We start from the raw sequence: 18,465 nt of genomic DNA, 5'->3' as shown, positions 1-18,465 counted from the left end.
GTACAGTTGAGAGGTATGACTATGCATACAGCTTACTACCACTCCTGGGATTCAAACCATAGCTGTATCTGCTAAAAACACAACAATTTGTGTTTCATCACAATGAACTATTTAGAAACTAATGTTTTTTACAGTGTTTTCAGTCTAAGTCTCTCTTGGTTGTACAATCTGACCTTGTAATTACAACATTCTTATACACAAACCAAACAACACTGCTCCAGGGTAAGGTATCACCTCACAAAACTGTGATAAGAACCAAAAAATATATATGAGGTAGATATGCCATGAGAATCAAAGCAAACCAGATGAGGCAGTACTCAAAATGATAAATCCCAGGGCAGATGCTAAAAAATTATTCATTTATTCGAAGAAGTAAGCGCTTTCACGTCTCTCAGGACGCTTCATCAGACTTGAGATGAACTCATACATTCAAAAGTGCTTAAATAACAGTTATGAACCTATGAAAACATAGTATCAAATACATAGCAATAAAAAACAGTACTATTGGTGTAAAACTGATTCAAAATAGAAGCACAAAGCTTCACATAAGAAGGAATATAAAACATAGAATCCAACATATTAAAAAGCACGGTTATAAAAGCCAATATATAAAAAACATATTATCACACTAAATAAAATATCATAATACCTACTTCATTGTAATCACATATAAACATCTATATAAAATTTACTATAGACATTATGTTAATGTCTAAATGGCCTATCTACTAAAAATGGTCTCAATGAAAGTTTATCATTGAGGCCATGTCCCTTATCAGCTGCCAACTTAATGATCCATTTAGCTTCCTCCTTTTCAGTGCTATTCCTGATGTTCCCTAGTCTCTCTGCAGCATACATGTGTTCCAAAACGATAAAACTAAAAACATGTGTTGTGTCATGTTGCAAAACATGATTAGCCAAGGCATTACCCTCATTCTCTCTAGGAATCGCATAAACATGTTCCCTAATCCATTCTCTAAGTGTTCTATTGGTCTTGCCAACATAAAAACATTGGCATTTTTTACAAAGACCAAGGTAAACCACATTTCTAGATTTACAATCTGCATAGTGGTTAAACTCATATCTAACACCAGTATCCGAATGTACAAATATATTTGAGTTCATAATAAAACCACATTGATTACAATTACAACATGTATATGTTCCCTTCCTATGGGAAATAATTTTATTTCTCCCTTTCTTTTCATAACAGAGTAGTCTTTTCAGTGACTTGGCATTTCTATAACTGAAGCCAGGATTGGTGCCTTCCAAGCTCTTAATCCTATCATCTAATTGTAGAATTCCCCAATGTTTTTTAATAATATCTATAACAGAGCTATATTTGTTAGTATAGGGAATAACTATCCTTCTCCTTTCTTGTCCATTCCTAGTATGCTGTATCCGTAATGGATTGCTTCTCTTAATATATGGTAACCCTGCATCATCACGTTCAACCTCATGCAATCCTGTCAGGTCTCTCCTATGATAGCCCCTCTCCATAAACTCCTGTTCCATACCTACAATAGCTTCAGAGAATACAGAATCATAACTTATTAAGTGAGAGTGGCGCACTGCCTGGTTCTGAATTATGTTCTTATGTATGTGTGAAGGGTGCATACTATCTCTATGCAGGATAGCATTCTTCCTACAGGGTTTCCTATAAATCTCAGTGGTTAACGTCTCTTTATCCTTACACTCTTGTTTTTCCTGCTTTACTGGGTTAGATTAGTCCAGTTTCAGAGTTTGCTGATTCCTGGGCTTTGTTTGTGGTTCCTGTGTACTGTTTCCTTGCCTTATTTGGGGGAAAGGAAGTTACCTTGCTTACCAGTGAGAGGGGGAAGCATTGAGCTGCCTTTTGGTCCGGTTTTGTGAGGTTTCAGACAGTAACTAGTAGTTTATTGGTCATTTGGGGCCAGTTTCTAGTTTTTCCAGCCCCCTGGTATAAAACACGCTAAACGCGCATTAGCGCGAATTAGCGCGGAGTTGCCACAGTTGCACACTAGGGCAGCGACGGTTAGCAAAGTTGAAACTATTTGGCCCATCTAAATTCCACTCTTCAAATTTTCCCTTAAAACTACCCTCCTTGAACTATACTACTGATCTAACCTGCGTATCCTACAACTAAAAAGATCATCTCTACTTGACTCCAAGTAGACTATACTCTATCTGTAAAACCTAGCACTTGCTCCTACAGTACTTATCACCTTCATACAGCACTCTAGGTATAGGTAGTACCTCAAAAAGGCAAACCCCATTCCTTGCTCACCCACATCCCCCGAAAACTCTTTTAAAAGTTTTTTTGTCTATTCCCTTCTAGCATGTCGAGGGATCAGTTGCTAGTGTCCTCTCCTGCTCAGCTGGTGAACCTGGGAATATTGAGGCAATGTTACACCTGCCTCATGTACACAGACAACCCTCTCCTCCTCCCACAAAACACAAATACATGCGAGAGATGCACTTATACGGCCAAACTGGAGGCGGAGCTCTCTCAACACAGGACTGGCAAGACCAGACAGGGGGAGAAGGTCACCACATACACTATAGACCCAGTCTCACATAGTACCATCACAACCTCAAATCATACACATATACACACAAAGACATACTCGGAGGCTCTGATCAAAAATCTACCAAAACAGCAGAGGCCACCAAAGCAGACACGCAAACAACTACCACCTCAAAACACAACACCTGCAACACATAGACCTCATAGTCAGAGTGTCAAACAGTCACAGCCCTTAAGGCCAAACACAATGCCAGACACATTAGTCATTGGTGACTCCATAGTCAGACACACTGACGTCCCGCTCACCAGACTGAGTAAGGAGAAGGTCACAGTAAGCTGCCTGTGCGGTGCTAGAATCCACATAACACATGCACTCAGGTCTCTCAACAGCAGGTACAAGTCGATTCAATCATTGTCCACGCTGGTGTTAATGACCTGAGATGTACCTCCTTGGACTACATGAAAAGAGGCGTGAGGAGCTCTCTGATTATGTAGCCCAAGCAGGTATGACCCTGACCTTGAGCAGTATCCTACCTTCACCGAGAATGATGCCACAATACAGAGATAAGATGATCAGCTTTAACAATTGTCTTAAATTCTGGTCTCATTCAAAGGCATTCCAATGTCTGGCTGCCTGGGATGACATGCTGGACAAGCCACGCTGCTTCATGAGGATGGCTTGCACTTGTCACCCTGGGATTCGGATTTTGGCAAAGGCTCTTGCCACCCCCATAGTGCCTTTTTAGGCAAGGCTCAAATTCTAAACCTACCACCCTAGAACAAAACAAAGAAAAAAAACTAAGGGTAATGCTGCTCAATGCCAGAAGTCTCAACCTCAAGATGCACTCGAGGCCCTTCTCAGTATGGAGAACATCGATGTCTGTGCTATGACAGAAACCTGGTTCAAGGCTCCTGAGAGCACCCCAGCACTATCAGGTTTTACCTCATATCATGCGTTCCGCCCCAAAACCCGGACAACACCAAGAAAGGAGGAGGGGTATCCATATTCATCAAGGACACCCACACCTCAAGATTGGTGGCATCGCACGACGCATCGGAAACCATCCAGGTGCAGTTAACCATAGGCAAGACTGCTCTGCAAATTGTAGCATGTTACAGGCCACCCTCGCAAACTCAGGAATCTCATATGGCCTTCCTGAAAACACTGGAGGGATAAATGTATCTCCAAACACCATCATACTAGGTGACTTCAACTACCCAAATATAGACTGGGAACACTACTCAAGCCCAAACACTCTAGCCCAAAAGTTCCTGGAATTCATAAACTCAAATGCCATGGAACAACTAGTCACCATCCCCACAAGAGGAGAGAACATACTTGATCTCCTCATCACAAACATGGGAGCACAATGTTCAGTGCCAAGTATACCCCTCACTGGTGAGATCTGATCACAAACTAATCTCGCTGGAGGTCCTCATCCCCCCCCCACCCGCAATGAAAAAGACCACAGTAAAGAACTTCTCGAAAGCCGACTTCACACTCCTAAAGACTAGTGTGGTCTCCTTTAAGGCCCCTGAGCCAGCGGTTAACATCACTCAAACCGCAGAATCACTGACAAATGCCTTCTACCAGCACCTGCAGGGCTGCATGGATCAGGCAATCCCAAGCAAAACAAAGACTCTTTGTACCAAGGGCAAGCGTCCAGTTTGGTGGACCCCAGCCATAAACAAACTCTACAACAAAGGAGAAAGCTACTACAAGATAGAGCAAAATCCTTAAAAGTTAAGACACCGCTGATCACTATAAGTAAAAGCTGAGAGCTCTCATAAAATCATCCAAAGCTAATTTTGAGAGAAAAATAGCTAAGGACTCTAAAGACAACCATAAGGCATTCTTTAGCTATGTCAGAAACCTAGGAGGAAACTCCCAGATATGCTCAGAATTAGTTCAAAATGATGTGAAGATTACTGATCCTACAGACATTGCCAACATACTGGCTAACAGGTTCAGTGCAAACTTCTCCCTCCTCCCCTAAAGGAGAGATATCTATACCAAATGATTGTAGCCCCCAAACATCTCTAGCCCAGGTGAGAACTGCTCTCTCCAAGGCAAAGAACACAGCATCCATGGGACCTGATGGTGTCCCCGGCTGTGTGCTCCATGAACTCAACGAGGAATTAAATCCACAGTTAGGACAGCTGTTTAATCTTAGTCTCGCCTCCGGATCACGCACTCCAGGGAATGGCGCACAGCGACTGTGGTCCCACTCCACAAAGCGGCTTCCACCGACCCTGGAAATTACCGCCCCATTAGCTTGACAAGCCTTATCTGCAAAGCCATGGAGAGGATCATAATGGATCTCATAAATAAAGACATAGGGAATTTGCAGACTTTGGATTCAACCCAGTTTGGCTTTGTCAAAGGCAGATCATGCCTTCTAAACTTGGTCGACTTTTTGAAACAGTCACCAAGGCCATTGATGAGGAAAGGCAGTCCATACAGCCTACCTAGACCTGGCGAAGGCTTTCGATACAATACCCCACTCGGGTATCATTGAAAAACTCATCAACTTAAATGTAAACCCATACATTACAAGATGGGTTGCAAACTGGCTGAGCGACAGAACGCACAGGGTCAGAGTTGCTGGTGCCATGTCAGACTCAAAGCCTGTCACAAGTGGTGTCCCACAGGGCTCAGTCCTGGGCCCACTCTTGTTTGGCATCTACTTTTCTGAAGTACAAGCAAACACAGGAGGGTTATGGCTGACAAAGTTTGCAGATGACTGCAAACTGGGTGCCGTAGTTGAAAACACATCCGACACAGATATCCTCCAGAAGGGTCTCACAGATACGGATAACTGGTGCCAGAGCCATGGCCTTAAGTTAAATGCCAAGAAATGCATAGTCATACCCTTCGGGAAAAATAAGGTCACCCCTAGCTACCAAATAGGTGGCAATCCTCTGAACACAGAAGAAGTTATTAGGGACCTAGGAACCCAGGTTGACAGTAGCCTTTCATTCGACAGTCATATTGCTAAAGTAGTTAGGAAGACCTTCTACATTGCCCACCTTATCATGAAGGGATTCACATCCAGATCAAGGGAAGTCATAGTCCCCCTATACTCATCACTCATCAGACCAATGATTGAGTACAATGCCCCATTTGGAATGTACCTGACCCGACACTTGCAGCAGCTGGAGAGGCCACAAAAGTTCCTCACCAAAAGGATAAAGGGTCTCAAAAATCTGTCTTATGCTGCCCGACTGAAAAAACTCCAGTTATATTCAGTTGCGTACCGCTTGCTCAGAGGGGACCTATGCCTGACATACAAGGCAATGTCAAACCCAGACCTGATGAACATGCTTCATCTCAAAAAATCTAGATCCCTCAGAGCCACAAGGGCAGGAGACTTAAACCTAGACACGGTTATTAATAGGACGTGCTGGAGGGATAGATTCATCACCCAAAGACTCCCTATGCTGTGGAACAAAATCCCGGTTTACGTGAGGCAAAGCACCTCGCTGGCCTTGTTTAAGAGAGATCTTGACCAATGGATGGGAGATCGCAGATACACCCCAGGGGTCACCTCAGTGTCACTGCTTGACAGAGGCACAGCTAAATAATGTGCATAGTTTCTCCAACCTAAAGGGGTGGCGTAAGCCACAAAACTATGGGCTAGGCTTATAAATGCCCTCGGGCAGATAGCCTAGTATGAACCTATGAACCTATGAACCTATAACAGAACATCTAGAAACTCAATCCTTCTCTGTGAGATCGTACTAGTCAACATCAAGAAGGCCGTAGTTCCATTTATATATGTAATAAAGTATTCCAAGCTTTCCAGATCACCTCCCCAAATCAAAAAGACATCATCCACAAACCTCCTATAGTATTTAATAAACTTAGAGTATGTAATATGCTCTAATATATAGGTAGACTCCCAATATGCCAATACTAGGTTGGCATAGGAGTTAGCACAAGATGTGCCCATCGCCACTCCTGTTGTCTGAAGGTAGTAGCCACTATCAAAAACAAATACATTATTTGTGAAAACTAACTCTAACAGCATAGTAATCCTCATAATCTGATTGTTGTTCAAACCTTTACGTAATAAATACAATCTCAGAAAATCCACACCTACATCATTCGGTATGCTGGTAAATAATGATGTAACATCTAGTGTTACCATGTAATCTGAATCTTTAAGCTTATTATCAGAATTATAGGGTGGTAACGTTTCTAAGAATTATTGAGTATCATGTAAGACTGAATCTGTAGAGTCCACTATGGGTCTTAATTGTTTCTCCAAATAAATTGACATACTCTCAGTCAACCAACCCTTTCCAGAAACTATTGGTCTCAGTGGAGGTTTGTCCATGGCTTTGTGTATTTTGGGGAGAATTCTAAATATAAGTACTAAAGGCTTGTCAATTAAGAAATACCTATACAAATCATCAATTATATTACATATCAGCATGTCATACAAATCAGCATGTACTGTTCTAATTAGTTTATCTAAATCTGATATAGTAAGTTTCATATAAGTAGTATTATCAGATAACATTTCAGCAATAGTGGTGTCATAATAGCTTTTATCCAATAACACTGTAGCAACTCCTATGTCTGCTGGTCTTATTATTACATCAGCATTATTTTGCAACTTATTTAGAGCCAATTTCTCATCTTTGGTTAGATTGAAAAATTCAGGTTTCATCCTATTGTTCTCAAGTTGCATGAAAAAGTCATTAGTACAAGCTTTCTCAAAACGTTCAAGCAGGGAATGTAAAACAGATGTATAAACTGAAGGTTTCCTAAACAAAAACACATTAGTACTATTCACTGTATTATTATCAAACTGCAATCCCAGTGCAACATTCCTAGTAAAGCATTTGATATCTACAATCAAACTACTCATATCCACACCTTGGGAAGGAATAAAAGACAAACCCCTATTCAAAACTGATCTTTCACATTCTGATAATACATACTGTGATAAATTAATGACTAAGTCCGTTGTACAGGTTTCAATGACTTCCTTTGAAATTCGAGTTGTCCTTCTGATGTTTTTCTCTTTCTCCCCTTGTATTGTGGACTCCATACCTGTTTTTTGGCCGCTCGGAATGGTAATGGAAAATGGAGACCATTAGCATCATTCTCTCCTGATTGAGAGCGCTGTCCATTAGCCTGCATAGTTTTACTCCGCACCACCTGCTCGCCGGCGACCTCAAGATCAGGTATGCCAGTTACTGCTGTCAAAGGAGGACGCGTGTCTGATCGCGGTTCTATATCAGCTATATTGAGAGGAAAAGGAGCCGTATTACCAGAAGTAGGGGGAACCAAAAGATCAGAACGCTCAACAGATGGTTTCACAATGTTGGTAGTAGTTACACTGTTAACAGGTAGAGTGGATTCCCTCAGGAAAAATCAGAGCAATCTCTCTCTAATTTTCTTTTCTTGGCCAGGAGTAACTTATTATCCAGAGCTGTTAGGGTAGTCGCTATATCAGTGAAAAAAATATCTTTCTGTATGTCTGTAAGAATAGATGTCAGTCGTTTCTCTAAAGCTAGAGCTTCTTGGTGAAGTTCCTCTTCTGTAGTACTATATTGTTCAATGAGGAACTTCATATACCCATAGCTTGTCTCTAGATTTAGTTGCTGCCATTTAGATAGCAAGTCAGGATAAGCTGACCCAAAGGTTGGCATTTTCAGTATTCAAAGCCCTCTGGGAACAATCTTAAACTTTATACATGCTTCCATATGTCTCTTCTGCCACTGGGCATTTCTAATCTTACTTAAAACATCTTCTAATCTTCTCATTGACTATAAGGCATCAACATGTAGCATTGTATCTTTCTGTGCAAGGGCTGCCTTGGCTAATTCGGCATATGAGCATCTTAATAAAGGATTCCCATCCATACACAACATCTGTGTAAAATGAATTGTCCTTGATGCTGTAGCTCCATTAGGTGTTAACCTGGTTTCTTCTGTCATGTCCCTGGTGTGTCCAAATAACAAATGTAGCACAAACCAAAAAACACTGCTCCAAGGTAAGGTATCACCTCACAAAACTGTGATAAGAACCAAAAAATATATATGAGGTAGATACGCCACGACAATCAAAGCAAACCAGATGAGGCAGTACTCAAAATGATAAATCCCAGGGCAGATGCTAAAAAATCATTCCTTTATTCAAAGAAGTAAGCGCTTTCATGTCTCTCAGGATGCTGAATCAGACTTAAGATGAACTCATACATTCAAAAGTGCTTAAATAACAGTTATGCACCTATGAAAACATAGTATCAAATACATAGCAATAAAAAACAGTACTATTGGTGTAAAACTGATTCAAAATAGAAGCACAAAGCTTCACATAAGAAGGAATATAAAACATAGAATCCAACATATTAAAAAGCATGGCTATAAAAGCCAATATATAAAAAACATATTATCACACTAAATAAAATATCATAATACCTACTTCATTGTAATCACATATAAACATCTATATAAAATTTACTATAGGCATTATGTTGATGTCTAAATGGCCTATCTACTAAAAATGGTCTCAATGAAAGTTTGTCATTGAGGCCATGTCCCTTATTAGCTGCCAACTTAATGATCCATTTAGCTTCCTCCTTTTCAGTGCTATTCCTGATGTTCCCTAGCCTCTCTGTAGCATACATGTGTTCCAAAACCATAAAACTAAAAACATGTGTCGTGTCATGTTGCAAAACATGATTAGCCAAGGCATTACCCTCATTCTGTCTAGGAATCACATAAACATGTTCCCTAATCCATTCTCTAAGTGTTCTATTGGTCTTGCCAACATAAAAACATTGGCATTTTTTACAAAGACCAAGGTAAACCACATTTCTAGATTTACAATCTGCATAGTGGTTAAACTCATATCTAACATCAGTATCTGGATGTACAAATATATTTGAGTTCATAATAAAACCACATTGATTACAAATATGACATGCATATGTTCCCTTCCTATGGGAAATAATTTTATTTCTCCCTTTCTTTTCATAACAGAGTAGTCTTTTCAGTGACTTGGCATTTCTATATTTTACAACCTGCTGGCATGTGCTTCCTGTTTCACAGCCCCCTCAGTTGCAGCTGTAATTACTAAGTTTAAACTTTATTGCATATCTCAAAAAAAATATATTTGTTTTGTTTTTTAATTTGTACCGTTCAGAATATCCATACTAATGCTGAACCTGTTATTCTAGCAACTTTCTGGCTTTGTAGGGATGATTGTCCCTTATGGCTTTGTCCAGATTCCTTACTCTGATGGTTTGGGAGGTGTGCACTATGTGCTTATGCTAAACCTGTTATTCTGTCAACTTTCTGGCTTTGTAGGGATGACTGTCCTTTATGGTTTAGTCGAGATTTCTTAGCCTCATGGGTTAGGGGTGTTAAAAGCGTTCTCGCCCATTTTAACTTGCCGTATGGCAATTCTAGTGTGCAGGGGGCATGTGTATTGTGACAGCACTGCTCTCAGACACCCCCCCGTACTTGTACACAGACCCATGTTCATTTTACAACATGGCATCGTGCCTTCATACATATGCATGGAGCACTGCCGTGCTGAACAGCCACGGTTGCTTCCGTGCAGGAATAAATTATTCCTGCATGGACATTTGCTGAATCCAGGGGAATGTCTAAATCACTTACCTGTATGGCCTAAAAACACATACAGATTGGTGAAATAAACACTTTTTCCCCTATTCACATCTTCCACCACTTTTCAGAACACTAACTTAACTTCCATGAAAGCAACACATTCATATGTTAATAGTCTGTATGGTGATCATGTTACAGTGGGGTTAGGAAATTAACTTTTTCTACTGTAGTGCGATCTAGGAGTTGGCATAGTTAATTTACGGAGGATGTGGGTGCAGGGGGGCTTGCCCCCTTGCAGAAATGTAGTAAAAAAATGAGTTTCTTACTTTGGTGTTGTTGTAGGTGGAGGGGATGTTATTTACATGTGTGTTGTAGTTTTCTGTTATAATGCACACGTTCAGTGTTGTGAGTTTTTGTTGTTTTGGATTTTCTGTGTTTTGGGTTTCTGATGTTATGGTCTCAGAGTTTTGAAAATTTCAATGTTATGAGATTTCAGTGTATTCTAGTAGACTCATGCATATATATATATAGTACTTATATATATATATAGTACTTATGCTCAAACGCATAAATCACCGAAATGCAAATAACCGAACACTAACCAACGAAAACACACTACAAAGAAAATACATTCCACCGACTCACTAATCATCGAAAACAACACAACAGCAGGTGCCTTCAGCAAAACTCGAGCGTATCCCATACCGTCACCACAGAACATACATTCCGATGTACAGTTCAACACTTGTGCTGATAAAGAAATAAAGACCGAATTCAGTTCACAAAGCTTTACTTATTCATTTTAACCAGATAATGAACTGTAAAAACAGTCCCATTCCATTCATATTTACAAAAGATTAGCAATTGCTTTCACGTAATCAAGGGGAGTGTGCTGTTCTCTATTGGTGAACAAAGTCTGCAATTGTTCTTGCTGACGAATAAGGGCCCTTTTCTTTGGAGTAGGTGGGCATGCAGCAGACATCCTACACCATACTTCATCCATCCTGTTCTGTTCACAGCTAATAGCCTGTAAAATACTGTACACATCAAACAAATGATTCCCTGCTAAACACCGAAGCCTCCTGTGCCATGCTTCAACAGCATTCTGGGTCCTGGGCAGGTTTAACTCATTTAACACACTGATGTTCCAGAATTGCACAGGAAATAATGGAAGAAATATGATAGAGGTCGTAGTCCTAGTTCTAAGGCATCTAGGCTTCCCTATCAAATACCAGTCCTCAAAATACTTTAAGAGTGGCTTGCCTACTACAGGAAATTGCTCTTTTAACAGAAGAAATGTCTTCATGACTTTATCCTCTGATAGGAAAGCTAAGGCTGCCAACTGCTTGACACATTGCTGGAAGTGAATGTCTGAGTTGTATAGCGAAGCCAGTCCCAAACCCTGAATTTTCCACCAAATGTTTCTTCCAAAATGGAAGAAACAACCCTTGCACACCACTCCACTAATATTGTGGTTTACTCTCTGAATAGCTGCAGGTTCAAAGTCACACAAGACAAATGAGATCTCTAGATGTAGTTTGCGGTCATTAAAGAACTCAAAAATGCATCTCCACATTAAATTGTATGCACATAATGACTTCTTATTCATTAAGCAGTACATTAGGGGTACACTCCTGCTATAGGCACTGTACTTGACAATACTATGAATGGTGTGCAATTGCCTACATTCTGCACCTCTTTTGAAGTAAGTGCCATCCATTAACCATATCTTTGTAACTGTCATGTCTTGCAAATTTGCATCTGTTGTCAGCACTAGCACCTTGATATAATTGCTCATATCTTCACAGGACTGTTTTAGGAATACACCATTTTACAGTGAGAATTGGGTTACATCAAAGTGGAATAAATCTAATTCACTACAATTTATGCCACGTCTTCCCTTAGAACAGACACGCTTAACAGTTTGAAGCATGGATCGTCTGTTAGGCAAATACGGTGCAAATTCCATGGACGTGGAGACTACAGCATCGTTCACAATGACATATGGTGTATCTCTGGAAAGGGATGCCCTTTGCTTCAACTCTGTTCTAATGCGGTATTTTTTCACTTCTTGTGGTTCACCTGCGTGACAATGCTCAGCGGATTTCAGAAGCTTTTCACCATCGGTTACAGAGATAGTGATGGCTCTACCTTTACATTTACCAGTAATTTTATACTTGCAATGCCAGTATTTACATGTTTTAGTCTTTTTCTCTAACTGGTAGATGTATCCGTCTAATACCAGTATTTCTCCACCTCATTGAGACTTTTCAGTTTTGTAACCTTGTCCCAGGACACTGGGCGCTAACCTACACATATCAGCCATGTTTCTTAGCATGGTAGTTCTAGTTAACTTGCAATGCTTTGATATTTGTAACCTTAATGGCTGTGAATTACCAGATTACCACTTAATTGTACTCTGCTGTTTTCGGTGATTAGTGAGTTGGTGGAATATATTTTCGTTGTAGTGTGTTTTCATTGGTTAGTGTTCGGTTGTTTGCATTTCGGTGATTTATGCGTTCGGCCATAAGTACTAGATCCATATATATATATATATATATATATATATATATATATATATAGATATATATATATATATATATATATATATATATATATATATATATATATATATATATATATATGTATGTATATAAAATGACAGATAAATGTTGAAAAACAGATAAATATAGATAGACATGGTTTCCTGTGATGTGGTCAAAGCGTACTCTTGTCAAATTCCTGTTATTGAAATCCAACTGATGGAACAACATACACAATTAAAGGAAAGCATACTGTATAGTGCTTACAGTAGTGAGATCTCAAAATATTTTCACCTTTTCCCTAGGACTGTTTAATCTCAGAATAAGTATATTTAAGTTAGTGGGGGTGTGGAGGGTATAGGAGAGATTCCTTTCAGCAAAAAATACTATAGAGAAAGGTCATTTTGATAATACCATTTGTGTATGTTTTAGTTCAGCAGATGGAGTTCAAGTAAATATCTTTTTGATGGGTTGCCTGGTGCTCACACACACACACACACACACACACACACACACACACACACACACACACACACACACACACACACACACACACACACACACACACACACACACATGCTCTTACAGGCTTTTTTTCAGCCTTTCTTTCCATGCAAAATTTGAAACAGATGGGTATGGGAATTTGCCATTACCCCACAGTTGTGCAGTCTTGGAGTTGGTATATACAATTACAATATTGATTTAATCTTTTCTTGTGTTTTGATACTTTTAGATTAAATCTAAAATGATTGCTCTTTTTTGTAAGTTTGCTTAATGATGAGACAATCTCATATATATGATAGGGTTTGAGAAGGATTATAGTTACATAGCTAATAACCAAATAAAATGAAGTGCATCTAAAGGAAATTCATGGCCGCACTGTGTGTTCTTTATCAGTAAAATATAGATATGTAACACCCTTGGGTTTTTTGAAAAAATATAATTTTATATTTTTCCCTAGCTTACTTAGGCAATTTCCTTTCCTAAGGACAGTCACAAAAATACAACATAATTGTGCTTTTCTGCTCTTTTGACAGTGATATTCAGTTTACTTCATACTCTACCATGTTGTATTTTATCTTAATTTCGTTTGTTTCATATAGAACCTTTTTGGTGGTTTTAGGATTCTTGATTTTGATTAATGGCAATTGTATTCATTATCAGGTTAAATTTAAAACAGAGTCTTACTACTCTAAATCATGAATCCTATAAAGTTTAAAAGCATAGTGAATGAAATATTGTGAGCAATAAAATATTGCATGTCAGTAACTCACAACTGCAGCCGTGGCAAATTACTGTCTAGGATTACTTCAAGAGTAAAACAAGTCTTCTGGAATATATATTTTTTGATGGTCAAATCAATAAAAAAATAAAATGTAGCTACTGTTACCGTCTCTGTTGGACAATTTTCCATTGCTTTTCAATCTGAAAGGATCAATCCATGCTGAGTTACAAGTGACAAAGAATGACTAATGCAGAGTTTTATGAAAAAAAAAGTGAAGGAATTCCGAGTGGCAGTGTCTGCTGTTGCCTTTTTGGCATTATTCCTTTGCCAGACATTCCCTTCTCCTGAAAGATTTATGTTTTTTTGTATTGAAGCTGATTATTTTATGCATTGTTTCATAACACAAACTTTATGATTATGATTTAAACAGAGGAAGAATATGTGTATAAATTCATGAATATTTGGATAGGAGTTTGCTTTTATACATTGAAATGACAACATGGTGAAGTACAAGTTCAGTGTTGTTTATATATATATATATATATATATATATATATATATATATATACACACACACACACACATAAACATATATATATATATATATATATATATATATATATATATATATATATATATATTTAAAACAATAGACAGTATCGTAAAAATAAGTACTAAATATCTTTACAGATGGTATAGAAAACTTATAACAAGATTAAACTTTGTTAGTCATGCTGCCATTGCTATACAAATTGTAGTACATTTTTTTCTTCAATAAAGTTCCTACTTAATACAAGTCCTGCAAATTGTTTGAGTTTTAATGTATAGCTTTGAGTATAAGTGTGTGTGTGTGTGTGTGTGTGTGTGTGTGTGTGTGTGTGTGTGTGTGTGTGTGTGTGTGCTTCCGCGTGCGTATGTGATTGTGTCCATTCGCAATCATGGTCAAGCACACTTACATGCATGCATACATGTGTGTGTATGTGTGGAAGTGTTTTGCATTCATATTGATGCATACATGCATGTGGATGCATGTGCATGGCTGTGCTCTGTGTGCATGGAACTGTTGAACTGTCTACTTGCATCTCTGCATGTATGCATGCAAGAATATATGTGTGTGTGTTGGGTCTATGTCATAATGTTGTAACCTGATAACACTGAAACTCAAAATGTTGGACCCATTTCACTGAAAACTTATAATGCTAAAAACTCAACGCTGAAATGGCATTTCAATGAAAACATTCCCCACAAGAAATATAACCTAACAACATGTTTTTGCAGGGGCAAGCCCCCCTGAACCTCCCGTACTTATATATACTAACTCTATAATCCCATAACCATGGAAAAAAGAAAACAAAAACACCACACATAGTGAGCTAGTGCTCAAGAGCAAACACAGACATCTACATATCTGGGGGTTCAACATGATGCTGCACTGTGCTGGACTCACGTCCCTTATAACTCCTGTGATAAGAAATGACACTACTACATACTTTCTACATAACTGTATACAGTTCTACACTTTTCAGTGAAATGAGTTTTCCGTGCTATGAGTTTTCAGAGTTATGAGTTTTCAGTGAAATGGCTTCAATGTTATGAGTGTCGGTGTTATGAGGTTTCAGCGTTATGGTAGAGACCTGTGGCTATCTGTCTATGGTTGTTACTAGAGTGGGAAACCTTAGAATAGCATGCAAAATTTGCAGAAGAAATGGAAGTTGCTTGGGTAATTAATATGATGCGGCCCAGATCATTCAGTCTTGGTTGTAATAATATGCAAATAGCAATATTGTTATGTGCTTCTGGGAACTATAAGGAAGTAATAGCAAAAAGAACATTAGTTAACTATGTCATGTTATGCTATATTATGTTATGTTATGTTATGTTATGCTATGCTATGTTATGTTATTCTATGTTACATGTTATTGCATTAAGGAAAAATAGCAGATATTTCAGAGAATTCTTCAAAATATATTGATGCCAAATTTTGTCTCATACAAGAGAGCTGGCAATGGGAACTAAAGAGAATTGTGTGAAGTTGAATAATAATATAGTTTTGACAGTTGTCTCAGTCTGTGTTTTGCAGTAGTATATTTGAAAATGTGCATGTAATTTTGACTTTTTTCTCTTTAGATAACAAATCAGTAGGCACTTTATGAGATGTAAAAGAATTGTGATTTTTTTTGCATCACGCCACAGAATTTTCTGTAAGTATTGTGTTCATCAGGTTTACTGAAAAACAGTAATAGAACATTTAAAGGATGCAGAGCAAGCTGAGGATGTGTTAGACCTTAAACATGTACTGCTGGTGAATTTAGGTGTTTCCAAAGAGTTAGTATCTTAAATTCTGTAACTGGTTAAAACTCACAGACAAGTAATGTAATTCACCTTCATTTTAGCTAATGTACAACAGTGTGTTTTGCAGGTTTTATCTGTTTTATGAATTGCCTGTTGTCAAGTTTGGAGTGATAGGAAAGTTGATATAGGTTTGTTTATGAAAATGGAATATTTTTGGTATTGCCCAGGTTACCACTAGTGGTGTATAAATTTGACATTGCGAGTAAATTGTGCTGCATCAGTTACTGAGTATATTTAGCTCCCATTTAGCTCCCATTTTCAAGGTGCTTTTACACACTGTACCTTGATGTGCTCAGTGCTTTATCATTGTAGCAGAAATATAGTCAAGTCATCGAATATTCCAAAAAGGCAAGCTACATACTGATAATCTGGTTCTCCCCCACAAATAAAGTACATTTTTAAATTCATTAATACCATTTGCCACCAAGCTCTCATGTGCTATTGGCTTGCTTCTGATTTGCTTGTTGCTACTTGTTTGACATAGCAAGTGTTCAAACTTTTACTAACAATCCTAGTATTACATAGGCCTCCCATAGCCTAAGTCTATCCCTAAAACATTCACCCTATCCCTAACTCTAACTTTAGCAGAGGGGAAGTCCCTGCAAATTACAATATTATCATTACCACCCTTAGCTCAAACCCTGTGGTGAGAGATTTATGAACACAGGTAGATAGCAACCTTAACATCGATTCCCATGTGTCCACCGTGGTAAGGAATACCTTCTATGTTGCACATCTCGTAAGTAAGGCCATCTCATCCACAGCTAAAGATGTTACAACTCCCTGTACTCATCCCTCATCAGACCACTATTAGAATTCAAGGGTCCCTCAGTATGTATCTCACTAGACACCTGCAGCAGCTAGAGAAAGCTCAGACGTTTCTCACCAAGAAAATTCAGGGCTTTCAACACATGACCTACATGGAGAGACTAAAGGCCCTGCGCCTGTACTCTGTATCTTATAGGCTGCTGACATGTGACCTGCGCCTGGTCTACAGATCAGTCTTGGATGCTGTCCTAATGGAAATCTGCACACCTGCAAGTCAAATGGGACAAGATTCACTCGCTCTAGGGATCTTAACTTAGCCTGTGACATTAACAGGACATGCTAGAGAGACAGATATGCCTCCCAGAGATTGCTACTGTGCTGGAACAAACTCCCAATTCACATAAAACAGAGCTCCTTAATGACCCTTTTTAAGTATAGCTTAGACAACTAGATGGGAAACTGTATATTTACCCTGGGGGTGTCACCTGCGTCCCTAGTTGGTGTTGATCTTAGAACTGTACTGCAAATATAGACCATATAACTTGGTCAATAAAGGAACAAGGATATAACATGGCTGGGCTTATAAAGGCCCTAGGACCAATAGGCTATAACCTCCTATAACCTCCTATGAACCTATTAACCTAATCCTAAAATTCCCTTTTGCTCTCTAACCCTAAATACCCATCTCCCTCCCTAAACCTAAATTTCTTGATCATTCTTAAACCTTCCTAACTTTAAACTCCCCTACTACTCCATAAACATAAATTTCCAAACCTCCCTCCCAAAACCTAATTTCCCAGATTATTGCCTAACCCTAAATTACCATATTGCAGCATAATCCTAAACTTCTCCCCCAATCCTTAAATCTAAACTCACATCACATTCTCTGAACTTTAATTCCGCCTCTAAATCTCTGCCTAAACCTAACCCAAACCCTGCTCCCTAATGCAAAGCATAATTGACTCAGTCAGCCCCTAAACCTAACAGTTAAACTCCCAACCCCGTCCATCTTCCTTCCAATGGCTGCCACATTTACCTTACTCCAAGTCAAATATGTGATCAATTACCTCCACTAGCAGCTTACCAGAACATACAGTCGAATGTGACTGAGAGTGGAAGTCACTGTGAGTTGACATACAAATAAGGTATTGGCAACAAGGCAGTGGTCTGAAAGCAGGAAGGATTCAAACAATTGAAGCAGACCTAACAACTTCTGTGCAGTTAGTCAGGTAGCTACATTTGAACGGAATCAATACGTCAAATATATATGATAGAGCCACAACTAACATGCAGCTAAACATGTTGTCACATGCCTTATATATTTGTTGTCTATATAGCAGAAATAATGAAATGTTCCATAGAATATTGTCTAAACTGGAGTCTCTACTACAATATGTGTAGCTAGTGTTAGGAGCTAGAACTTTACATATTTTCAAACTCAAAAATAAAATAGAATAACAGTGACACATATCTTATTAAAA

The sequence above is a fragment of the Protopterus annectens genome, chromosome 1.part1, assembly GCF_019279795.1.
Source record: "Protopterus annectens isolate FY-2018-M chromosome 1.part1, PAN1.0, whole genome shotgun sequence".
Classification (NCBI taxonomy): domain Eukaryota; kingdom Metazoa; phylum Chordata; order Ceratodontiformes; family Protopteridae; genus Protopterus; species Protopterus annectens.
This window is presented reverse-complemented; position numbering follows the sequence as displayed.